Here is a 25,981-nt window from a genome sequence, read left to right as displayed (position 1 = left end):
ACTAATGGGCACACCAGCCCAAAAGCAAAGATGAGAAGGCAGGAAGGTACAGGAAACCTGGAGGTTGGAAACAGGAAACCTGGGGTAGTGGAGGGAAGAGTGCTGACACGTCGAGGGATTGGCAAGTAATGTCACAAAACAATTTGTGTCTTAACAGTTTAATGAAAATAATTTGCTCTGCAAACTTTCACCTAAATCACGATTAAAAAAAAAAAGTTCTAAAATAAATATGGCAATATAATAAAATGTTTAAATCTGGGTATTGTCATAAGATTCTCGAGTTTTTTTAAAACACATAAGTATTTGCCATACTATCCTCTACTTTAATAAATGTTTGAAATACTCTAGAATTTTTAATAAAAAAATCAATTAAATTTTTTAATTAATTTAATTAAGTAAATTTAATTAAAACCTGGTAGACTTGAAAGCAACTATACATTTGAGTATAAGGGCATAATTCGAATTAAGACAAAAAAAACAACTTGTTGGATTTCTTGGTTGATTTTTTTTTTTAATTAGATAGGTGTGGTTTGGGATCAAAGGAGGAAAGGAAAAACCCACTGCCATCGAGTCGATTCCGACTCATAGTAACCCTATAGGACAGAGTAAAACTCCCCAGTAGAGTTTCCAAGGAGCGCCTGGCGGATTTGAACTGCCAGTCTTTCAGTTAGCAGCCATAGCACTTAACCACTACTCCACCAGAAAAGGAAACAGCGCTTTAAAAAACAAATGTCTGGAGGGCTATTGCCACTCTGCACAGCAGGAAGGGACTGATACAGCAGAGGTGCTGGCTGTCTGCTGTGAGCTCTCAGGCACAGAAGTCACAGACCAAGGCTGTTTGTGAATAATACACCAAAACACACCTGTCACACCTGGAGCAGAATTCCAGAACTGGAAGGGATAGGACAGGGCAATGCTCTGTATTTTAGAGGTAGTAAAACCAAAGTACAGAGGCAAAGTATTAGTTAGGGTTGGAAGCTCTGGCTCAAGTCAAAAATGTTCATCTCAATATAAAGCAATTTCCATTCACCCCTTCCCCACCCTCACATTAAAATAACTTTCCAGTTTTTGTCTGAGTGTAAAAGTAATAAATGTTCATTAATGTAAACATTTTTTATTCAATATGGAAATTATAAAGGACCTGGAAATGACCTATTGTCCATCAATGGGGAAATGATTCAATTAATTGTGGTACAAACACATTATGAAATACAATGGGTAAAGAAAACGTTTTGTGCTGAACTGCTGACCTGAAGGTTGGTGGTTTGAATCCACCCCCCCCCCCAAAAAAAAACCAAACCCGTTGCCCTTGAGTCCATTCCAACTCATAGCAACCCTACAGGACAGAGTAGAACTGCCCCATAGAGTTTCTTCCAAGGAGCACCTGGTGGATTTCAACTGCCAACCTTTCAGTTAGCAGCCATAGCACTTAACCACGAAGCCACCAGGGTTTCCAGAGTCTACCCAGGGAAGGAGAAAGGCCCGAGTGATCTGAATGCATAAAGATTACAGCCAAGAAAACCTGTGGAAGTTGTATTCTGTAACACATGGGGTCGCCATGAGTCAAAATGGTTTGAAGGGCAATGGGTTTGATTTACAAGAAGAATGATTTTGATTTGATATGTTATTGACCAAAATATGATTATAACATATAACGAGTATGGAAAAACAATTTAAAAATATGTCAAGGTCTTGTCATTTTTGGAAAAAAGCAAACAAAAAACTGTATATGTGCTTGTATAAGTTTAGGAAAACTGTAGAAGGATCCACACACTATTAAAAATTGGGATGTTATTGAAGGGGAGAGAGTAAGGCTATTACCATTATTCTTTATTTTTCAATTATTGTAGTTGGCATGTGTTACATTTAGAATTAAAAAACGAAAGGTTATGGAGGAGGAAAAACAAGAGAAAACTCACATTGCATCACTCAGAAAGAACATCACTCAGAAAGAACCGGTTTTTAAAATTATATTTCCCCCGACTTTTATATAAATATGTACGCATATATGTACATAATTTGAACTTGCATATGAGCAATTGATGGTCTGTTCCACAGTCAGCCCCTGGCCTTGTTCTGACTGATGATATTGAGCTTTTCCATCGTCTCTTTCCACAGATGTAGTCAATTTGATTTCTGTGTGTTCCATCTGGCGAGGTCCATGTGTATAGCTGGCGTTTCTGTTGGTGAAAGAAGGTATTTGCAATGAAGAAGTAATTGGTCTTGCAAAATTCTATCATTTGATCTCCGGCATTGCTTCTATCACCAAGGCCATATTTTCCAACTATTGATCCTTCTTCTTTGTTTCCAACTTTCGCATTCCAATAGCCAGTAATTATCAATGCATCCTGATTGCATGTTTGATCAATTTCGGACTGCAGCAGCTGATAAAAACTTCTATTTCTTCATCTTTGGCCCTAGTGGTTGGTGTATAAATTTGAATAATAGTGGTATTAACTGGTCTTCCTTGTAGGCATATGGATATTACCTATCACTGACAGCGTTGTACTTCAGGATAGATCTTGAAATGTTCTTTTTGACAATGAATGCAACACCATTCCTCTTTGAGTTGTCATTCCCAGCATAGTAGACTGTATGATTGTCTGATTCAAAATGGACAATACCAGTCCATTTCAGCTCACTAATGCCTAGGATATTGATGTTTATGTGTTCCATTTCATTTTTGACGATTTCCAATTTTCCTAGATTCATACTTCATACATTCCAGGTTCCGATTATTAATGGATGTTTGCAGCCATTTCTTCTCATTTTGAGTCATGCCACATCAGCAAATGAAGGTCCCAAAAGCTTTACTCCATCCACGTCATTAAGGTCAAGTCTACTTTGAGGAGGCAGCTTTTCCCCAGTCATCTTTTGAGTGCCTTCCAACCTGGGGGGTCATCTTCCAGCATTATATCAGACAATGTTCCGCTGCTATTCATAAGGTTTTCACTGGCTAATGCTTTTCAGAAGTAGACTGCCAGGTCCTTCTTCCTAGTCTGTCTTAGTCTGGAAGCTCAGCTGAAACCTGTCCTCCATGAGTGACCCTGTTGGTATCTGAATACCGGAGCAAGTCCATGAGAGCCAAAATATGACCTTGAGTATATCCCACCTGAATTTAGAGACCATCTCAAGAATAGATTTGACACATTGAACACTAGTGACTGAAGACCAGACGAATTGTGGAATGACATCAAGGACATCATCCATGAAGAAAGCAAGAGGTCACAGAAAAGACAGGAAAGAAAGAAAAGACCAAGATGGATGTCAGAGGAGACTCTGAAACTTGCTCTTGAGCGTCAAGCACCTAAAGCAAAAGAAAGAATTGATGAAGTAAAAGAACTGAACAGAAGATTTCAAAGGGCCTCTTGAGAAGACAAAGTAAAGAATTATAATGACATGTGCAAAGAGCTAGAGATGGAAAACCAAAAGGGAAGAACACGCTCAGCATTTCTCAAGCTGAAAGAACTGAAGAAACAGCTCAAACCTCGAGCTACAACAGTGAAGGATTCCGTGGGGAAAATATTAAATGATGCAGGAAGCATCAAAAGAAGATGGAAGGAATACACAGAGTCATTGTACAAAAAAGAATTAGTCGATGTTCAACCATTTCAGGAGGTGACATATGATCAGGAATCGATGGTACTGAAAGAAGAAGTCCAAGCTGCTCTGAAGGCATTGACAAAAAACAATGCTCCAGGAATTGATGGAATATCAATTGAGATGTTTCAACAAACAGATGCAGCACTGGAGGTGCTCACTCGTCTATGCCGAGAAATATGGAAGACAGCTTCTTGGCCAACTGACTGGAAGAGATCCATATTTATGCCTACTCCCAAGAAAGGTGATCCAACTGAATGTGGAAATTATAGAGCAATATCATTAATATCACACACAGGCAAAATTTTGTTGAAGTTCATTCAAAAATGGCTGCAGCAGTATATCGACAGGGAACTGCCAGAAATTCAGGCTGGTTTCAGAAGAAGACGTGGAACCGGGGATATCATTGCTGATGTCAGATGGATCCTGGCTGAAAGCAGAGAATACCAGAAAGATGTTTACCTGTGTTTTATTGACTATGCAAAGACATTCGACTGTGTGGATCATAACAAACTATGGATAACACTGCAAAGAATGGGAATTCCAGAACACTTAATTGTGCTCATGAGGAAACTTTACACAGATCAAGAGGCAGTTGTTCAGACAGAACGAGGGGATACCGATTGGTTTAAAGTCAGGAAAGGTGTGCGTTAGGGTTGTATTCTTTCACCATACCTATTCAATCTGTATGCTGAGCAAATAATATGAGAAGCTGGACTATATGAAGAAGAACGGGGCATCAGGATTGGAGGAAGACTCATTAACAACCTGCGTTATGCAGATGACAGAACCTTGCTTGCTGAAAGTGAAGAGGACTTGAAGCACTTACTAATGAAGATCAAAGACCACAGCCTTCACTATGGATTACACCTCAACATAAAGAAAACAAAAATCCTCACAACTGGACCAATGAGCAACATCATGATAAATGGAGAAAAGATTGAAGTTGTCAAGGATTTCATTTTACTTGGATCCACAATCAACAGCCATGGAAGCAGCAGTCAAGAAATCAAAAGATGCATTGCATTGGGTAAATCTGCTGCAAAGGACCTCTTCAAAGTGTTGAAGAGCAAAGATGTCACCCTGAAGACTAAGGTGCGCCTGACCCAAGCCATGGTATTTTCAATCACATCATATGCATGTGAAAGCTGGACAATGAATAAGGAAGGCGGAAGAAGAGTTGATGCCTTTGAATTGTGGTGTTGGCGAAGAATATTGCATATATATACCATGGACTGCCAAAAGAACGAACAAATCTGTCTTGGAAGAAGTGCAGCCAGAGTGCTCCTTAGAGGCAAGGATGGCGAGACTGCGTCTTACATACTTTGGACATGCTGTCAGGAGGGATCAGTCCCTGGAGAAGGACATCATGCTTGGCAGAGTACAGGGTCCGCGGAAAAGAGGAAGACCCTCAAAGAGGTGGATTGACACAGTGGGTGCAACAATGAGCTCAAGCATAGCAATGATTGTAAGGATGGCGCAAGACCGGGCAGTGTTTCCTTCTGTTGTGCGTAGGGTCGCCATGAGTCCGAACCCGACTCCACGGCACCTAACAACAACAGCAACATATGTATATCACACATGTGTATTTACAAAAACAGGTTCTATATTCACGTTTTTGTGAGCTTTCCTCCTCCGGTTAATATTCAGCTATGGTTTCCCTTCCATGCAACAAATACGGATGTGTAATTTTAAATGACTACTTCATATCCGACTGTTTCAAGTTACTATAAAAAACAATCTCCTTCAGTCCATCGATTCAGACTCCTAGCGACCCTACAAGACACAGTGGAACTGCCCCCACAGGGTTTCCAAGGAGCGGCTGGTGGATTCGAACGGTCCACTTTTTGGTTAGCGGCAATAGCTCTTAATCACTGCGCCACCAGGGCTCCTTTGTTTACTAAGGACAAAGTCGCAGACGTGGCACTTCTGGACCAAAGCTAATGCATTTAACTTTTGATGCACATTTCCAAACTAGCCTTCTAGAAAGTTTTTTGTTTTGTTTTTAAATCAGATTACACTTCCACCAAGAGAGTGAGAGAATGTTAACACAAAATCCGAACATCGCCAACTCTCGCTGAACTTGAGCGACCCCCTTCCTGTGAAAAGTGCCTGAGGGGTTTACCCAGCGCTTTTACAGGAAGGAAAGGGATCCCGCGAACCCTGAGCCCCGCCACGAGCCCCGCGGGCACAGAACTGGGAAAGGCAAGGGCTCCCGGGAGGTTCGGGAGGCGCAGCCGGAATCTCCCCAGCTCGGAGCGTGGGGGAGCCCCGGCAGTTGGCGGCGCCCGGGCCTGCGCTCTCCGGCTGGGGCGGGGCGCACACCGGGGGCGGGGCCCCCTCGTCGGCCGGCCGCGGGGCGGGGCAGCTCGGCACGCCCCCTGGTACCCTCCCACCCCAGCCCGCCCTCAGGCCGCGTCCCCGCCGGCCTTGCCGACGTGGCGGGGCGGGACCCGCCGGGCCCTCCCGCGCGCACTCGGCCGCCAGAGCGGTAAGAGCCCCGGGCACCTTCTCCCCATCCCTTTCCCCCTGCGGGCGGTGAAATGAGGGGAGCCGGCAGCGGAGTGGTGGGCAGACCCCGCCGCCTCTCTTTGTCCCGGGCCTCCGAACTCGGCCCGCTGCGACAGTGAGAAGCCATCGGCAGGGACTTGGCACCGCCACGGGAGCCGGGAGAACCAGGCTTGGGGTAAAGGTCCGGAGGGGCGCGGACGGCGCGGCCGAGGGCCCTGTGTGGGTGCGGGCGTGTGAGTGTGTGTGTGTGAGTGTGTGTCGCTCTAGGTCCACGCTCATGCACACACCCACACGCCCGTACGCCGGGTCTGCCCCCTCGGCCGGCGGCAGCTCGCACCAGAACCTCCGCGGAGCCTACCTGTTTCTGCAAAAGTATCCAGTCTGAAAAAGTTCCCCCAGTGTCCCGGGTCCAAGGTAGAGGAAGGGTTGCAGCGCCGCCTCAGCCCGGATACGGAGGGTGCAGATCCTCCATCCGGTGTTTGACTGCCCTTGGCCCAGGAATCCGAGCTCGGGCCTTGACCTCCCACCCATGCTCTCCACCCCTCTCCCTGCAGGCCGACGCCCTGTCTGCCCTTTCCACTCCAGCTAATGTCCTAGGCTGGCACCACCTCCATTAGCAGGTTCACACCGCCCCCGCCCCCCCCCGTACCCTCCCGCCCCCCCGTTACCCGCTCCCCCGCCTTGGGTCCTACTCCCCACTGGAGCTTCCCACCTCCTTTCCACTCATTCATCTCTTCTTCCCTGGAATCTGGTGAGTATTTCCAGCCATCTCGCATCAGGTGCCCGAACTTTTATTGCCTTTTCCTGAAGTAAGAGGAAATCCCCTTTTATGGACTTTGAGGGCATTATCAATGGCCTACCGATCCCAAAGGCCTGTGTGTAGTCCGAATCATTTGCGCTGAACTACTAACCTAAAGGCTGGCAGTTCAAACCCACCCACCGGTACCGCTACTCTGTAACACATGGGGTCACCATGAATCGGGATTGACTCCACAGCAATGGGTTCGGCTTTTTGGTTTACTGATCCTGAGGTCACTGAAATTTCCATGGTAAACATCTGAGGGATACAAACCAGTGGCTTTTAAAATACTAAACTCCGTAAGATCTCAGCCAATCTGAGATAACAGAATGAGATAGCTTTATCCTTGGAGGCCCCTTTCTGCCCTCTTCCTCCCAGTGGCCCATTCCTACCCCTACTTATATGTCTTGCCTTTCTATGTTCTCCCTTCTTTCTTCCACCAAAACCTGAGCTCAGGAAAGAATCTGATAAACTTCTTACACTGTAAACTTTAAGTAAAGGAATGAAACTTTAATGGTAGAATTTGAGGCATAGCTGAGCTAGTGTAGAAGGAATTTGAGGGTAGGAGGGGACCTTAAAGAATCTCCAGGATTCAGACCGTATAAGTAGCATTTTTTTTTCATTTAATGAGCATTTATTGATTACCTCCAAATGCTAGGCACTGGATATATAACAAAAAAAACCAACCCATTACCGTCAAGTCAATTCTGACTCCTAGTGGCCCTATAGGACAGAGAAGTACTGCCCCATAGGGTTTCTGAGGAGCAGCTGGTGGATTCTAACTGCTGGCCTTTTGATTTGCAGCCAAGCTTTTAATCACTGCGCCACCAGAGTCCCATTAGGTACATCCATTGCCGTCAAGTCGATTTCTACTCGACTTCGTAGGGTTTCTGAGGCTGTAAATCTCTATGGTAGCAGACTGCCACATCTTTCTCCTGAGAGCCACTGGTGGTTTCGAACCTCCAACCTTTCGGTTAACAGTCGTTGCTTTAACCACTGTGCCACCAGGGCTCCTTCCATTGAGTATATACTGGTATGCAAAAGAGACATGGCCATTTCCCTCATGAAGCTTATAGAGGATAAACAATTAGAAAATAATACAAATGATCACAGAAGACCTTTCTGAGGAAGTAACATCTGAGCCACGATCTAAAGGATGAGTAGAAATTAGCCAGGCAAAGGGAACAACCAAGTGTGTTTTATTTCATTAATTAATTTGATTGTGCTTTAGGTGAAAGTTTACAGAGCAAATGAGATTCCCATTTGATAGTTCATACGTGAAGTGTTTCCTGGCCTTGGTTTCATTCCCCACAGTGTGTCAGCACTCTCCCAATTTCTGTCCTGGGTCCCCCATTTCCTTTCATCCTGATTTTTGACCCCTTCCTACCTTCTCATCAATATTGCCCTTTTGATCTCATATAATTGGCTATTCTAAGGAGCACATTCCTCTTGGGTATTATTTATTTTATAGGCTTGCCTATTGTTTGGCTGGAAGGTAGTCTCCAGGAATGGCTTCAGTTCCAGGTCAGAAGGGTGTCTCAGGGCTATAGTCCTGGGGTAGCAATTAATTTTTAAGACTAACAATATACCAAAAATGGTTTCTCTTCAATCAGTATTAAACACAATATATTTCAGTTCAGCGAATATTGGAGAGCCAGATAGCAGGCAGGTGCTAATTGATCACAGCCCTGGAGGAAAGAAACACATACTCCTTATAAATGCAATAGTAAATTCTACAATAACAACCACCAAAAAGAAATAAGAAAAAAAGAGAGAGGTTAAAGGTGGTGTTACTACTTAAATACATCCAAACACCCAAACGCCCCATGAGATTAGTTCTGTTGGTTTAAAGGTACAGACACGGTCAGGGCTTCATGAGATTTTCCAGTTAATTGGCCTAATGCTGTTAGAATTACTTTTTGACTCCCTAGTTCAGTGAATAGCTTGCTAGTGGCCATCCAAGTTAGAACAATTGGTCTCTTCACTTGGAGCAGTGGAGGACGAAGGAGACTCAGGAAGCAGAGATGGAACTGGACTGCAGGTCTAACTGCCGCCATGAGCTACTGCCTCCTTAGCCGTGAGACCAGAAGAATGGTGCCCGGCTACGACTATTGAACATTCTGATCAAGGAATCGATAGCTGGATCCTGATCAAAAGGGTATAAAATGTGGAGCCGAATTTCACATTTGTACAGAATTTCACATTTGTACAGAATCCAGGCTTATTGGTCCTATTAAGATTGGGAGAACCCCTGAAACTATCACTCTGAGAAAATCTTTGAACCATGAACCAAAATTATCTTCTTAAGTCATGTTTAAATTGAACAATAGTTGAGCTAAATTAGTGAAGAATGTTCGACGTGAACTTTGCATGCTTTTAAAGAATTATCTATATGAGATCAAATTGTCAACAGTAACTCTAAAGGATAGATGAGACGTTTAGGGGATGGTGAGTTTAAGCCAATGGTGGAGAAACAGTATGGGCAGAGATAGCAAGAATGGTGACACAATGTGAAGAATGTAACCAGCATTATTGAATTGTACATATAGAAACTGTTGAATGGGCTTTATGTTTTGCTATGGATATTTTCACCAAAATTAAAAGAAGAAAAATGCAATAGCAGAGCCCTGTGCAAAGTATCACAAGCAATTAATTCTTTGGGAGGAGTAGGATAGATTAAGGAAAATTTCAGAGTAAAAGGTGACATTTGACATTGAGAAATTGAATACGAGTTGGCCAGGCAGTCGGAGGCAGGGCAGGCAGGCAGAAGCAGCAGCAGAAGCAAAGATAAGAGGTATGAAGGTGTATGAACTGTGTAGGAGATGATGATGGAGTCCCTGGGTGGTGGTACAGATGGTTAAATGCTCAACTTCTAACTGGAAGGTTGGCACTTCAAACCCACTGAAAGGTGCCTCGGAAGAAAGGCCTGGCTCTTTGCTTCCAAAAACAACAGGGTCACCGTGAGTCAGAATCGACTTGATGACAACTGGTTTTGTTTAGGAAATGATGAAAATCTTAGTAAGGCAAGAGTGCAGAGTGTGTTGAGAGTGGCAGGAAGGGGACAGAGAGATTGGGATTGTATTGTGAAGGGCCATGAATGCCATGTGAAGATGTTTAAACAATGGTTTTTGAACAAGGGATCAAATAGATCCCATGTGTTTTTTGGAGAAAAATGCCTGGCAGGCATATAGAGGCTGGACTGGAGAAAAAAGAGCCTGGGGCTGGGCATAGGTACTTGCTGAGCTCCATAGGAACTCTTACAAACTACCCAAGACCACCTCATCCAGAGTTTTTATTCCTGGTCCTCCACAGACCAGCCTCTTTTTTTTACTTCAGAAAGAGGATCTCACATTACCAAATTTTTACTTTGCCAAGTAAAGCCATTTAAAAAAAATCCATCCACTTTCACCACTATTTCATAAAATAGAAGACATTTTAATATCAAGAAAAGCATGAAGGCTAAACTTTCAAGGTAAAAGCAGTCCTTTGCATGGAATAAATTTAGATTTATGGAAAACGTATTATCTGTCCTCGTTTTTCTCTGTCGTCATGGACTGGCCCCAGTCTTGTAGTCTGGCATTTGGGAGCTGTGTCTCCAGATCATTTTGTCTGGTAGCTTTTACTTCACAGAGGAGGAAATGGGGAAGCCCAGTGAGAGTGAATGAGTTACATGTTCACAAATGAATGAGTTATATGCTTACAAAGGGGTGGTGGGAACAGAGGTCACAACTCTCGACCCCCAGGCCGGGTTCTTTCCACCTTAAAATACCATCCCTCCTACTCTTCACTATTCCTCCTCTCAGCTTCTTGGCTCAGCCACACAGATGTCATCCTCAAAATCTAGAATTCATTCCTGATGCCGGTGCTCTTTTTATGTGCTCTTACCAAGCGTGCCTGGAATCACCATATCAAAGCCACATTCTCTGTTACTTGAGGTCTAGTCCAGGCACATCTTTCCTTTATTTGATGTGCTATTTTGTATCATTATTGAACCATTTCACGTTAGCTTCTCAAACAAGATTATTCACTTTCTGAAGGATAGTGACCACATCTTCAGTTTTAAACCTCTTTTTGCAACTGTGATGTTGCTGCTTCAATACCTAGCATAGTTCTGGGAGCAATTTAGGTGATGAATGAATTTACTCATGAAAAATTAACTTATTCCCAACCCCACAAAGGCTTCTTTATACGCCACCCTTCCTTTCCTTGGAGTTTACTGAAGAAGCCTCCTTGTTTCTGTGGGACGAGTGTCCCTAGCATCAAAGCCAAGGGTAGCTGCAGTGATCAGTGCTCCAAACCAAAGACCAGGTTTATGAGAAGTCTGACGGTGCTCATGGGGCACCCAGGCAGAGATGAGGGCCATCCGAGGAAACAACACGGATTAGGGCTGTAGTCCCGGTAGATTCCAATAGTCACTGATAGGAAACAGCTGTGTGTTTAGCACACACTGTTTCCGACGGTTTGAGACGAAAAGGAACAGTCTTAAAAATAATTACATTTCTCCTGTCCTTATGTCTACTAGGACAAATGAAGAGGTTTTGGTTTTTGTTTAGGGAAAAGGCAGACGTGTTACAGAGAGAAATATGGTATAAGAAATACGCACAATTAGGCTTTGTAATAGGGCCGATATTATGATAAATACTTCTATTATTTAAACAAATTTACATCTAATCTTTCAGAAATTTATGAATTATCTGTAACTGTTTCTTAACAATATCAGTTTAACACCTTACAGCTGATTTTTTTTGGTATTTCTGAAGGGATGGTCTCAGGTTGCTAGTTGTTTGCACAGCGTTGGAAAGAGGCATCGTTGCAACATTTTTTCTACACCTGAGGAGAATTGACCTAACGCAGCTTAGCCCTCACAGGTGGGTGAGGGTTACAGGTTTCCTCCTCTCCAAACTCCCTACCAGGAGCTGTATTGTCATGAAACCCAGTTCTCCAATGGAATTCTGCTACAAGTTCACAAATACATTAGCAGCTAGGCTTATTATACAGGTTGTTCTTAAAAGCTTGATGAAGTCTTAGCTCTCTGTCGTTTTAAGCCCTCTGGTGAGCACTGTTCTTGCAGCAGGACTCAGCTGACCTAGTCAGCTTCGGGCTTTGGAATTCTGTAAGCAGCTGCAAAAATACCCGTTGCCATTGAGTTGATTCAGACTCATGGGGTTTTCACTGCATAGGGTTTTCAATGGCTAATTTTTCAGAAGTAGATTGCCAAGCCCTTCTTCCAGGGCACCTCTGAGTGGACTCGAACTGCCAACCTTTTGGTTAGTCACTGAGAGTGTTAACTGTTTGCACCACCCAGGTGCTTCAGGCAGCTACAAGCTCTAGAAAAAACTTTATTCCAAAGGGCAATAGGCTTCTGGACTCAATGCTATGCTCTGGTTGTACAAGGGCAGGAGGCACCTGTACATTATTGCTCACCAATCCACATATCTTAAGCATCTTCCATTTCACCAATTAAAAATGATTTCTAATATCTCTTATGTTAATTAGCACAGCCTGGAATGCTAATTGGAGAGGATGATAGTTGAACCCTCTCAGAGGTGAACTCTCAGTTACAGAATTTGAAATACTAAGGACCCCTGGATAGTGTATTCCTGAATAGGGCACTTCAGATGTGGACTAGCCAACATTAGGATGTAAATTACCATGAATTAACATGCACGTATGTCACATGGTACGTGCAGAAATATTTTAAGGTGAATGATGAAGAGTATAACGACACTCTTCCTGTAAAGCATGTACAACACAGTGCTCATGATGAACCAGATCTTGTCCAAGGTGTCCAAAGCACAAAGTTTCATGGGCTTTTTATTTGCCCATGAATGTTTACCATTTCCAGGCTTATTCTCATGTTCCTGCTTGTGGAAAATGAAATTGTTTGGAGAGTCTTAATAATCCAGATTAATAATAAAGATTTTTGAATTACATTACAAAGAAATAAAGGCATCAGACAATGTCTGTTACCAGCTACAAATGAGCAAAATATGTAAATAAGAGTGATGCCAAAATATCCTTTATTTGTGGACCCATTCTTCTTATGATCATACCCATACAACCCAGGCCAGGGTGGGATAAACTAAGGCAGAGAGATCTTTGGAAGGTAGCAATCAAGCAATGTCCTAGGCTCCAGGCCAGCAAGCCTTTTCTCTAAAGAGCCAGGTAGGAGATATTTTAGGCTTTGCAGCTTGCAGGTTATATGGTCCCTCCACAACTACTCACCTCTTCCCATAAGTGCTAGAGAAGCATAGATAGTATGAAAATGAATGGATGTGGCTTTGTTCCAGTAAAAACTTTACTTACAGAAACAGGCAATGAGCAAGATTTAGCCTGTGGGCCATGGTTTGCCAACTTCCTGTCTTAGGCCAATCCTGACTCAGAGAGAGGTTTTCACAGGTTTTATAAGCTTCCAGATGACAATAGCTTTCCAAGTACCCTCCATAAATTCCACCCCCTCCCCAAAACCACAATTACTACTTACATCCTTAGAAGGAGCAGTCAGGAAGCAGGAAAGGAGAGACTAAGAACTTGTTTATATTAAGACATGTTAAGATGTTTATATTAAGACATTTCTGATCCTTTTCTGTACAGTGGCCTTGCATTAATTTTTTGGTTTATTTTTTATTGCGCTTTAAGTGAAAGTTTACAAATCAAGTCAGTCTCGCATACAAAAACTTATATACACCTTGCTATATATATATATATTTTTTTATATATACTCCTAGCTGCTCTCCGCCTAATGAGACAGCACACTCCTCCTCTCCACCCTGTACTCCCCATGTCCATTCAACCAGCTCCTGTCTCCCCTGCCTTCTCATCTCACCTCTAGACAGGAGCTGTCTGCGTAGTCTGACGTGTCTACTTGAGCCAAGAAGCTCACTCCTCACCAGTATCATTTTCTGTCTCATAGTCCAGTCCAATCCCTCTTTGAAGAGTTGGCTTTGGGAATGGTTCCAGTCTTGGACTAACAGAAGGTCTGGGGACCATGACCTCCAGGGTCCCTTTAGTCTCAGTAAGACCATTAAGTCTGGTCTTTTTACAGGAGTTTGAGGTCTGCATCCCACTGTTTTTCTGCTCCATCAGGCATTCTCTGTTCTGTTCCCTGTCAGGGCAGTCACTGGTTGTAGCTGGGCACCATCTAGCTCTTCCAGTCTCAGGCTGATGTAGTCTCTGGTTTATGTGGCCCCTTCTGTCTCTTGGACTCATATTGACCTTGTGACCTTGGTGTTCTTCATTCTCCTTTGCTCCAGGTGGGTTGAGACCAATTAATGCATCTTAGATGGCTACTTCCTAGCGTTTAAGACCTCAGACGCCACTCACCAAAGTGTGTATCATTTTTTTTTTTTAATATACCTTTTATTAAGCTTCAAGTGAACGTTTACAAATCCAATCAGTCTGTCACATATAAGTTTACATACATCTCACTCCCTACTCCCACTTGCTCTCCCCCTATTGAGTCAGCCCTTTCAGTCTCTCCTTTCTTGACAATTTTGCCAGCTTCCCTCTCTCTCTATCCTCCCATCCCCTCTCCAGACAAGAGTTGCCAATACACTCTCAAGTGTCCACCTGATATAATTAGTTCACTCTTCATCAGCATCTCTCTCCCCCCCGCTGACCAGTCCCTTTCATGTCTGATGAGTCGTCTTCGGGGATGGTTCCTGTCCTGTGCCAACAGAAGGTCTGGGGACCATGGCCGCCGGGATTCCTCTAGTCTCAGTCAGACCATTAAGTTTGGTCTTTTTATGAGAATTTGGGGTCTGTATCCCACTGATCTCCTGCTCCCTCAGGGATCCTCTGCTGTCCTCCCTGTCAGGGCAGTCATCGATTGTGGCCGGGCACCAACTAGTTCTTCTGGTCTCAGGATGATGTAAGTCTCTGGTTCATGTGGCCCTTTCTGTCTCTTGGGCTTTTAGTTGTCGTGTGGCCTTGGTGTTCTTCATTCTCCTTTGATCCAGGTGGGTTGAGACCAACTGATGCATCTTAGATGGCCGCTTGTTAGCATTTAAGACCCCAGACGCCACATTTCAAAGTGGGATGCAGAATGATTTCATAATAGAATTATTTTGCCAATTGACTTAGAAGTCCCCGCAAACCATGTTCCCCAGACCCCCGCACTTGCTCCGCTGACCTTTGAAGCATTCATTTTATCCCGGAAACTTCTTTGCTTTTGGTCCAGTCCAATTGAGCTGACCTTCCATGTATTGAGTGTTGTCTTTCCCTTCACCTAAAGCAGTTCTTATCTACTGATTAATCAATAAAAAACCTTCTCCCACCCTCCCTCCCTCCCCCCCTCGTAACCACAAAAGTATGTGTTCTTCTCAGGTTTACTATTTCTCAAGATCTTATAATAGTGGTCTTATACAATATTTGTCCTTTTGCCTCTGACTCATTTCGCTCAGCATAATGCCTTCCAGGTTCCTCCATGTTATGAAATGTTTCAGAGATTCGTCACTGTTCTTTATCGATGCGTAGTATTCCATTGTGTGAATATACCACAATTTATTTACCCATTCATCCGTTGATGGACACCTTGGTTGCTTCCAACTTTTTGCTATTGTATACAGAGCTGCAATAAACATGGGTGTGCATATATCTGTTTGTATGAAGGCTCTTGTATCTTTAGGGTATATTCCGAGGAGTGGGATTTCTGGATTGTATGGTAGTTCTATTTCTAACTGTTTAAGATAACGCCAGATAGATTTCCAAAGTGGTTGTACCATTTTACATTCCCACCAGCAGTGTATGAGAGTTCCAATCTCTCCGCAGCCTCTCCAACATTTATTATTTTGTGTTTTTTGGATTAATGCCAGCCTTGCTGGTGTGAGATGGAATCTCATCGTAGTTTTAATTTGCATTTCTCTAATGGCTAATGATCGAGAGCATTTTCTCATGTATCTGTTGGCTGCCTGAATATCTTCCTTAGGGAAATGTGTGTTCATATCCTTTGCCCACTTCTTGATTGGGTTGTTTGTCTTTTTGTGGTTGAGTTTTGACAGAATCATGTAGATTTTAGAGATCAGGCGCTGGTCGGAGATGTCATAGCTGAAAATTCTTTCCCAATCTGTAGATGGTCTTTTTACTCTTTTGGTGAAGTCTTTAGATGAGCATAAGTGTTTGATTTTTAGGAGCTCCCAGTTATTGGGTTTCTCTTCATCATTTTTGGTAATGTTTTGTATTCTGTTTATGCCTTGTATTAGGGCTCCTAGGGTTCTCCCAATTTTTTCTTCCATGATCTTTATCGTTTTAGTCTTTATGTTTAGGTCTTTGATCCACTTGGAGTTAGTTTTTGTGCATGGTGTGAGGTATGGGTCCTGTTTCATTTTTTTGCAAATGGATATCCAGTTATGCCAGCACCATTTGTTAAAAAGGCTATCTTTTCCCCAATTAATTGACACTGGTCCTTTGTCAAATATCAGCTGCTCATACGTGGATGGATCTATGTCTGGGTTCTCAATTCTGTTCCATTGGTCTATGTGCCTGTTGTTGTACCAGTACCAGGCTGTTTTGACTACTGTGGCTGTATAATAGGTTCTGAAGTCAGGTAAAGTGAGGCCTCCCACTTTCTTCTTGTTTTTCAGTAGTGCTTTGCTTATCCGGGGCTTCTTTCCCTTCCATATGAAATTGGTGATTTGTTTCTCTATCCCCTTAAAATATGACGTTGGAATTTGGATCGGAAGTGCGTTAAATGTATAGATGGCTTTTGGTAGAATAGGCATTTTTACTATGTTAAGTCTTCCTATCCATGAGCAAGGTATGTTTTTCCACTTAAGTATGTCCTTTTGAATTTCTTGTAGTAGAGCTTTGTAGTTTTCTTTGTATAGGTCTTTTACATCCTTGGTAAGATTTATTCCTAAGTATTTTATCTTCTTGGGGGCTACTGTGAATGGTATTGATTTGGTTATTTCCTCTTCGGTGTTCTTTTTGTTGATGTAGAGGAATCCAAGTGATTTTTGTATGTTTATTTTATAACCTGAGACTCTGCCAAACTCTTCTATTAGTTTCAGTAGTTTTCTGGAGGATTCCTTAGGGTTTTCTGTGTATATAATCATGTCATCTGCAAATAGTGATAACTTTACTTCTTCCCTGCCAATCCGGATACCTTTTATTTCTTTGTCTAGCCTAATTGCCCTGGCTAGGACTTCCAGCACGATGTTGAATAAGAGTGGTGATAAAGGGCATCCTTGTCTGGTTCCCGTTCTCAAGGGAAATGCTTTCAGGTTCTCTCCATTTAGAGTGATATTGGCTGTTGGCTTTGCATAGATGCCCTTTATTATGTTGAGGAATTTTCCTTCAATTCCTATTTTGGTAAGAGTTTTTATCATAAATGGGTGTTGGACTTTGTCAAATGCCTTTTCTGCATCAATTGATAAGATCATGTGGTTTTTGTCTTTTGTTTTATTTATGTGATGGATTACATTAATGGTTTTTCTGATATTAAACCAGCCTTGCATACCTGGTATAAATCCCACTTGATCAGGGTGAATTATTTTTTTGATGTGTTGTTGGATTCTATTGGCTAGAATTTTGTTGAGGATTTTTGCATCAATGTTCATGAGGGATATAGGTCTATAATTTTCTTTTTTTGTAATGTCTTTACCTGGTTTTGGTATCAGGGAGATGGTGGCTTCATAGAATGAGTTGGGTAGTATTCCGTCATTTTCTATGCTTTGGAATACCTTCAGAAGTAGTGGTGTTAATTCTTCTCTGAAAGTTTGGTAGAACTCTGCAGTGAAGCCGTCGGGGCCAGGGCTTTTTTTTGTTGGGAGTTTTTTGATTACCATTTCAATCTCTTTTTTTGTTATGGGTCTATTTAGTTGTTCTACTTCTGAATGTGTTAGTTTAGGTAGGTAGTGTTTATCCAGGAATTCATCCATTTCTTCTAGGTTTTCAAATTTGTTAGAGTACAATTTCTCATAATAATCTGAAATGATTCTTTTAATTTCATTTGGTTCTGTTGTGATGTGGTCCTTCTCATTTCTTATTCGGGTTATTTGTTTCCTTTCCTGTATTTCTTTAGTCAGTCTAGCCAATGGTTTATCAATTTTGTTAATTTTTTCAAAGAACCAGCTTTTGGCTTTGTTAATTCTTTCAATTGTTTTTCTGTTCTCTAATTCATTTAGTTCAGCTCTAATTTTTATTATTTGTTTTCTTCTGGTGCCTGATGGATTCTTTTGTTGCTCAGTTTCTATTTGTTCAAGTTGTAGGGACAGTTCTCTGATTTTGGCTCTTTCTTCTTTTTGTATGTGTGCATTTATTGAAATAAATTGGCCTCTGAGCACTGCTTTTGCTGTGTCCCAGAGGTTTTGATAGGAAGTATTTTCATTCTCGTTGCTTTCTATGAATTTCCTTATTCCCTCCTTGATGTCTTCTATAACCCAGTCTTTTTTCAGGAGGGTATTGTTCATTTTCCAAGTATTTGATTTCTTTTCCCTAGTTTTTCTGTTATTGATCTCTAGTTTTATTGCCTTGTGGTCTGAGAAGACGCTTTGTAATATTTCGATGTTTTGGACTCTGCAAAGGTTTGTTTTATGACCTAATATGTGGTCTATTCTAGAGAATGTTCCATGTGCGCTAGAAAAAAAAGTGTATTTTGCAGCAGTTGGGTGGAGAGTTCTGTATAAGTCAATGAGGTCAAGTTGGTTGATTGTTGTAATTAGATCTTCCGTGTCTCTACTGAGCTTCTTACTGGATGTCCTGTCCTTCTCCGAAAGTGGTGTGTTGAAGTCTCCTACTATAATTGTGGAGGTATCTATCTCACTTTTCAATTCTGTTAAAATTTGATTTATGTATCTTGCAGCCCTGTCATTGGGTGCATAAATATTTAATATGGTTATGTCTTCCTGATCAATTGTCCCTTTTATCATTATATAGTGTCCTTCTTTATCCTTTGTGGTGGATTTAAGTCTAAAGTCTATTTTGTCAGAAATTAATATTGCTACTCCTCTTCTTTTTTGCTTGTTGTTTGCTTGATATACTTTTTTCCATCCTTTGAGTTTTAGTTTGTTTGTGTCTCTAAGTCTAAGGTGTGTCTCTTGTAGGCAGCATATAGATGGATCGTGTTTCTTTATCCAGTCTGTGACTCTCTGTCTCTTTATTGGTGCATTTAGTCCATTTACATTCAGGGTAATTATAGATAAATAAGTTTTTAGTGCTGTCATTTTGATGCCTTTTTATGTGTGTTGTTGACAGTTTCATTTTTCCACATACTTTTTTGTGCTGAGACGTTTTTCTTAGTAAATTGTGAGATCCTCATTTTCATAGTGTTTGACTTTATGTTAGTTGAGTCGTTACGTTTTTCTTGGCTTTTATCTTGAGTTATAGAGTTGTTATACCTTTTTGTGGTTACCTTATTATTTACCCCTATTTTTCTAAGTAAAAACCTAACTTGTATTGTTCTATATCGCCTTGTATCACTCTCCATATGGCAGTTCAATGCCTCCTGTATTTAGTCCCTCTTTTTGATTATTGTGATCTTTTACCTATTGACTTCCATGATTCCCTGTTATGTGTATTTTTTTTTTTTTAATTAATCTTAATTTGTTGTTGTGATTTCCCAATTTGAGTTGATATCAGGACATTCTGTTTTGTGACTTTGTGTTGTGTTGATATCTGATATTATTGGTTCTCTGACCAAACAATATCCTTCAGTATTTCTTGTAGCTTTGGTTTGGTTTTTGCAAATTCTCTAAACTTGTGTTTGTCTGTAAATATCTTAATTTCGCTTTCATATTTCAGAGAGAGTTTTGCTGGATATATGATCCTTGGCTGGCAGTTTTTCTCCTTCAGTGTTCTGTATATGTCGTCCCATTCCCTTCTTGCCTGCATGGTTTCTGCTGAGTAGTCTGAACTTATTCTTATTGATTCTCCCTTGAAGGAAACCTTTCTTTTCTCCCTGGCTGCTTTTAAAATTTTCTGCTTATCTTTGGTTTTGGTGAGTTTGATGATAATATGTCTTGGTGTTTTTCTTTTTGGATCAATCTTAAATGGGGTTCGATGAGCATCTTGGATAGATATCCTTTCGTCTTTCATGATGTCAGGGAAGTTTTGTGTCAGGAGTTCTTCAACTATTCTCTCTGTGTTTTCTGTTATCCCTCCCTGTTCTGGGACTCCAATCACCCGCAGGTTATCCTTCTTGATAGAGTCCCACATAATTCTTAGGGTTTCTTCATTTTTTTTAATTCTTTTATCTGATTTTTTTTCCAGCTATGTTGGTATTGATTCCCTGGTCCTCCAGATGTCCCAGTCTGCATTCTAATTGCTCGAGTCTGCTCCTCTGACTTCCTAATGCGTTGTCTAATTCTGTAATTTTATTGTTAATCTTTTGGATTTCTACATGCTGTCTCTCTATGGATTCTTGCAACTTATTAATTTTTCCACTATGTTCTTGAATAATCTTTTTGAGTTCTTCAACAGTTTTATCAGTGTGTTCCTTGGCTTTTTCTGCAGTTATCCTAATTTCATTTGTGATATCTTTAAGCATTCTGTAAATTAGTTTTTTATATTCTGTATCTGATAATTCCAGGATTGTATCTTCATTTGGGAAAGATTTTGATTCTTTTGTTTGGGGGGTTGGAGAAGCTGTCATGGTCTGCTTCTTTAAGTGGTTTGATATGGATTGTTGTCTCCGAGCCATCACTGGGAAACTAGTTTTTCCAGAAAATCCGCTGACTGGTGCGCTGGCTCCAGGCTCTGGAAACAATCGCTGCTTCCCCGTATTAGTTCGTTCTCCGTCTCTAAATCTGTGTTTGTTGTTCAGGGTTCGTAGATTGTTATGTATGTGATCGATTCACTTGTTTTTCCGTGTCTTTGTTGTAAGAGGGATCCGAGGTAGCGTCTGCCTAGTCCGCCATCTTGGCTCCTGATCCGTGTGTATCATTTTTTAATAGTTCAACTAGACTTTGACCTGACTTCTTGTGAGCCCATTGTCAAGTTCAAATACCTTAAACTTATACACCAGCTAGAGGGAAGTATACATCTTTCCTTTTCCCATTGTAGATTTATTTACAGGAGTGTTATCCCTGAGCTGAAAGTCTGACAGATGTCTTTGTTAAAAAAGAAACATTCTAACTCAGTTAACTGCTATGAAAATAAAGACAACAGAAATAATTATAGGGTGGTTTGGAACCACCTGTAGAAAGACAGGTTCTAAACAGAAATGGGGAAAAAGTATTTTTGCTTGCTATTGCTTCATATTATATTTTAATTTAAATCTCCACACAAAAAGTAACATAACTAAACTCATAAATTCGTTGAACTGTTTACTGTGTACAAAAAACTATGTAAAGTGCTTTGTAAAATATGAAAACAAAACCAAGAAGATCCTTGTCTTCGTAAAACTTAAACAACTCTAATCACAGTGGATTTTAACTGTCCAAGTTGAGATAGATGCAAAGCACTCTGGGGATTCAGAAGAAGAAACATTATATCCAGTTGGGAGGAACAGAGAATGGAAGAGGTGGTTATTTTAGCTGGGCCTTAATTGTGTAAGAACAAATGCATTGAACCAACGACTACCCAAGGGTCTATAGAGGATGTATCAGGCATGGTATGGACTCTTATGTTATCTCGTTTAAGGTTGGTGTTATGGATTGAATTGTGTCCCCCAAAAATGTGTGTCAACTTGGCTAGGCCATGGTTCCCAGTATTGTGTGGTTGTCCTCCATTTTGTTATGTAAACTGGTCATAGACATTGTCTGATGCCTTTATTTCTTTATGTCTGATGATGTAATTATCATGTGTTCTAAGTCCCAACCTCTATAATGTTAATAAGGTAGGATTAGAGGCAGTTATGTTGATGAGGCAAGACACAATCTACAGGAGTAGGTTGTATCTTGATTCAATCTCTATGAGATATAAAACAGAGAAGCAAGCAAGGAGGAGAGGGACCTCCTACCACAAAGAAAAAAAAGCCAGGAGCAGAGTATATCCTTTGGACTTGGGGTCCCTGCACTGAGAAACTCCTAGACCCAGGGGAAGATTGATGACAAGGATCTTACTCCAGTGATGACAGAGGAGAAAGCCTTCCCCTGGAGCTGACATCCTAATTTTGGCCTTCTAGCCCCTTAGACTGTGAGAGAATAAATTTCCGATTGTTAAAGCCATCCACGTGTGGTATTTCTGTTATAGCAGCCCTAGATAACCAAGACCGTCGGGGAAGGAAATAGTGGGAGATAAGCCTAGAAAGTCATCGTGAGATCAGAGCACAGAGACCTTTGGATGCCAGCTAAAGAATGTGGCCTCACCTCAATAGGAAGTAGGGAGTCCCTGAGGGGGGTATATGCAGAAGAGTGAAGTGACTAGAGCTGTGAGGTGAAGGATGGAGAAGGGAACAGGAAGACCAGTAGTGGAGGTGGGAGGTACCCACTAGAACATTTTGAAATAGTCAGCATGAACCATAATGAGAATCTGGTCTAGGGTGATGCCAGTGAGAATAGAAGTAAGTTAATGTATGTAGATTCTGAATAAAGAGCCATTAGGATTGGCCACTCATTAAATGTGAGAGGAGAAGCAAGTGGCATTATAGATGGTTCTCTGGAGTCAGATATGGAATCCAATCTCTAATCTGCAACTTACTAAAGGTGTGATCCCTGAGCCTCGGTTTCCTCATCTATAAAGTGAAGCTCATGATATCTAACTCAGAGGAGATAATACATTTAAAGAGCCTGGACATAGTAAACAATAAATGATAGCTATCCATGTTATATAATCTTGAGAGGGTGAAGATCAGTGACAGCACTGAGGTTTTAAGCCAGAGTAATTGGGAAAATCTAGGTTCCGTTAAAAGAAACATGAAAGTCAAGTGGAAGATCTGATATTAATGGCAAGACAAAAGGTTTCATTTTGAAAACTGTCGTAGTTATCTAGCGCTGCTGTAACGGAAATACCACAAGTGGGTGGCTTTAACAAATGGAGGTTTATTCTCTCACAGTTTAGGAGGCTAGAAGTCCAAATTCAGGACGCCAGCTCCAGGGGAAATCTTTCTCTCTTCGTTGGCTCTGGGGGAAGGTCCTTGTCATCAACCTTTCCCTGGGTCTAGGAGTTTCTCAGTGCAGGGACCCCGGGTCCAAAGGACACACTCTGCTCCCAGCTCTTCCTTCTTGGAATGGGAGGTCACTCTCCTCTCTGTTTGCTTCTCTTTTTTATATCTCAAAAGAGATTGACTTAAGATACAACCTAATCCTGTAGATTATGTCCCACCTCATTAATGTAACTCACTAATCCTGCCTCATTAATACGGTAGAGAATTTACAACACATAGGATGAATGCATCAGATCACAAAATGGAAGTCAGCCACACAATACTGGGAATCATGGCCTAGCCAAGTTGACACACATTTTTTGGGGGACACGATTCAGTCCATAACAGACAGGAAAAAATGTCCAGCTGCCCAATGGAACTACTGGTCAAGAGGTAGATTATTATTATTTTTTAATAGCCTTAAACAGAACAGAACAAATCTACCAGATTAGGTTGTATCTTGAGCCAATCTCTTTTAAGTTACAAAAGAGAGATGAGGAGAGAGACGGGGGGACCTTCTACCACCAAGGATGAAGAACCAGAAGGGGAGTGCATCTTTTGGAACCTGGGGTCCTTGTACTGAGAAGCTCCTACACTAGGGAAAGATTAATGATAAGGATCTTCCCCCAGAGCCAAGAGAGAAAGGAAGCCTTCCCCTGGAGCCATGTCTTAGTCATCTAGTGCTGCCGTAACAGGAATACCACAAGTGTGGATGGCTTTAACAAAGAGAAATTTATGTTCTCACAGCCTACTAGGCTCTAAGTCCAAATTCAGGGTGTCAGCTCCAGAGGAATACTTTCTCTTTCTGTCAGCTCTGGAGAAAGGTCCTTCTCATCAATCTTCCCTTGGACTAGCAACTTCGCACAGGAACCCCGGGTCCAAAGGATGCGCTCTGCTCCTGGCGCTGCTTTCTTGGTGGTATGAGGTCCCCCTGTCTCTCTGCTTGCTTCTCTCTTTTATATCTCAGAAGAGATTGGCTTGAGACACAATTCAACCTTGTAAATTGAGTTCTGTCTCATTAACATTACCACTGCCTAGCTCACCTCATTAACATCGTAGAGGTAGGATTTACAACACATAAGAAAATCATATCAGCTGACAAAATGGTGAACAATCATACAATGCTGGGAATCATGGCCTAGCCAAATTGATACACATATTTTTGGGGGACACAATTCAATCTATGAAAAACTGGCACCCTGAATTCAGACCTCTAGCCCCCTAGACTGTGAGAGAGTAAACTTCTGTTTGTTAAAGGCATCCACTTGTGGTATTTTTGTTACAGCAGCACTAGATGACTAAGACAGAATTCAAATTGCTGACCTTATAGTTAAGAGCCAAGCTCAACCGCCGCACCACCAGGGTTCCTTAACAGCCTTACTGGGATATAATTCACATACCATAAAATTCACCTTTTTGGACAAATATGGTATAAGACCACTATTATAAGATCTTGAGAAATAGAAAAAACGGAAAAGAACACATACTTTTGTGGTTACAAAGGGGGGAGGGAGGGAGGGAGGGAGGGAGAGGGCTTTTTATTGATCAATCTGTAGATGGGAACTGCTTTGGGTGAAGGGAAAGACAACACTCAAAACAAGGAAGGTCAGCCTAATTGGACAGGATTAAAAGTAAAGAGGTTTCCGAGATAAAATGAAAGCTTCAAAGGATAGCGAAGCAGGGGCTGGGGTCTGGGGAACTTGGTTTGAGAGGACTTCTAAATCAATGGGCAAAACAATTCTATTATGAAAACACTCTGCATCCCACTTTGAATTGTGGCACCTGGGGTCCTAAAAGCCAACAAGCAGCCATCTAAAATACATTAATTGGTCTCAACCCACCGGGAGCAAAGGCAAAGGAAGAACACCAAGGTCACACGACAACTAAGAACCCAAGAGACAGAAAGGGCCACTTGAACCAGAGACCTACAATATCCTGAGACCAGAAGAACTAGTTGGTGCCCGGCCACAATCGATGTCTGCCCTGTCAGGGAACACAACAGACAACTCCTGAGGGAGCAGGAGACCAATGGGATGCAGACCCCAAATTCTCATTAAAAGACCACACCTAATGGTATGATTGCGACTAGAGGAATCCCAGAGACAATGCTCCCCAGAACTTCTGATGGCACAGGACAGGAACCATCCCCGAAGACAAATCATCAGGCATGAAAAGGACTGGTCAGTGGGGGGGAGAGAGATACTGATGAAGAGTGAGCTAATTAAATCAGGTGGACACGGGAGAGTGTGTTGGCAACTGTTGACTGGAGGGGGGATGGGAAGATAGAGAGAGAGGGAAGAAGGTAAAATTGGCACGAAACGAGAGACTGTAAGGGCTGACTCAATAGGGGGAGAGCAAGTGGGAGAAGGGAGTAAGATGTATGTAAACCTACATGTGACAGACTGATTGGAATGGTAAATGTTCACTTGAAGCTTAATAAAAATTAAAAAAAAAAAAAAATTCACCTTTTTAAAGTGTACAGCTCAGTGGTCTTTAGTATATTCAAGCATACATTTAGTGTATGGCAGCCATCATCACTATCTAATTTTAGAGCATTTTCATCAGTGCCAAAGGAAACTCCATAGCCACTAGCAGTCACTTCTCATTTTCCCTTCAGCCCTGGAAAATGCTAATCTACTTTCTGTCTCCATGGATTAGAGGTGGATATTTGGGAGTCACAGCGTAGAAGCGGTACGTGAAGCTGATACAGGAAGGTGATTTACCAAGGAAGAGAATGTAGCAAGAGAAAAGAAAAATGACAATTCTGGGGAATGGCTTTTTGAGGGGACAAGTGGTTAGCATGAGACCATGTGGACAGCATGATATATGCTTCTCACATACCATGGTTTTAGCAGCAACCTGGGTTTTGACCAATTGGTAAACACTGAGGTCAACAAAAATACCCACTGATTTGCCTGAGACTTGGCCTCTTGGGTAGTGAAAACACTATATACACTATAAACACTTCATTTTAGCTTAAGCAAACTATCATCTTGAATGAACCTTCTATGTCTACGCTATTTAATAAAGTAGCCATTAGCCACATGCGG

The 25,981-nt window shown here is 41.8% G+C and overlaps 1 protein-coding gene across 2 annotated transcripts in view; it reads left to right on the top strand.

Annotated features, from left to right (window-relative positions):
• The first annotated feature begins 6,017 nt into the window (after positions 1-6,017).
• The window catches only part of FAM114A1 (family with sequence similarity 114 member A1), a 91,864-nt gene continuing 71,900 nt past the window's right edge, over positions 6,018-25,981 (top strand). Inside the window, exon 1 of one of the 2 annotated variants that reach the window (XM_064285956.1) lies at positions 6,018-6,091. The gene's annotated coding sequence lies outside the window, so the exon portion shown is untranslated. Of the gene's footprint in view, positions 6,092-6,866; positions 11,779-25,981 lie in introns of those variants that run through there. The other variant, XM_003411301.4, reaches the window with a different exon arrangement.

This window comes from Loxodonta africana, chromosome 5 (genome assembly GCF_030014295.1).
Source record: "Loxodonta africana isolate mLoxAfr1 chromosome 5, mLoxAfr1.hap2, whole genome shotgun sequence".
NCBI classification, from domain to species: domain Eukaryota; kingdom Metazoa; phylum Chordata; class Mammalia; order Proboscidea; family Elephantidae; genus Loxodonta; species Loxodonta africana.
Note: the sequence above shows the minus strand (reverse complement) of the source record. Positions and strands in the feature narration are given on the sequence as shown.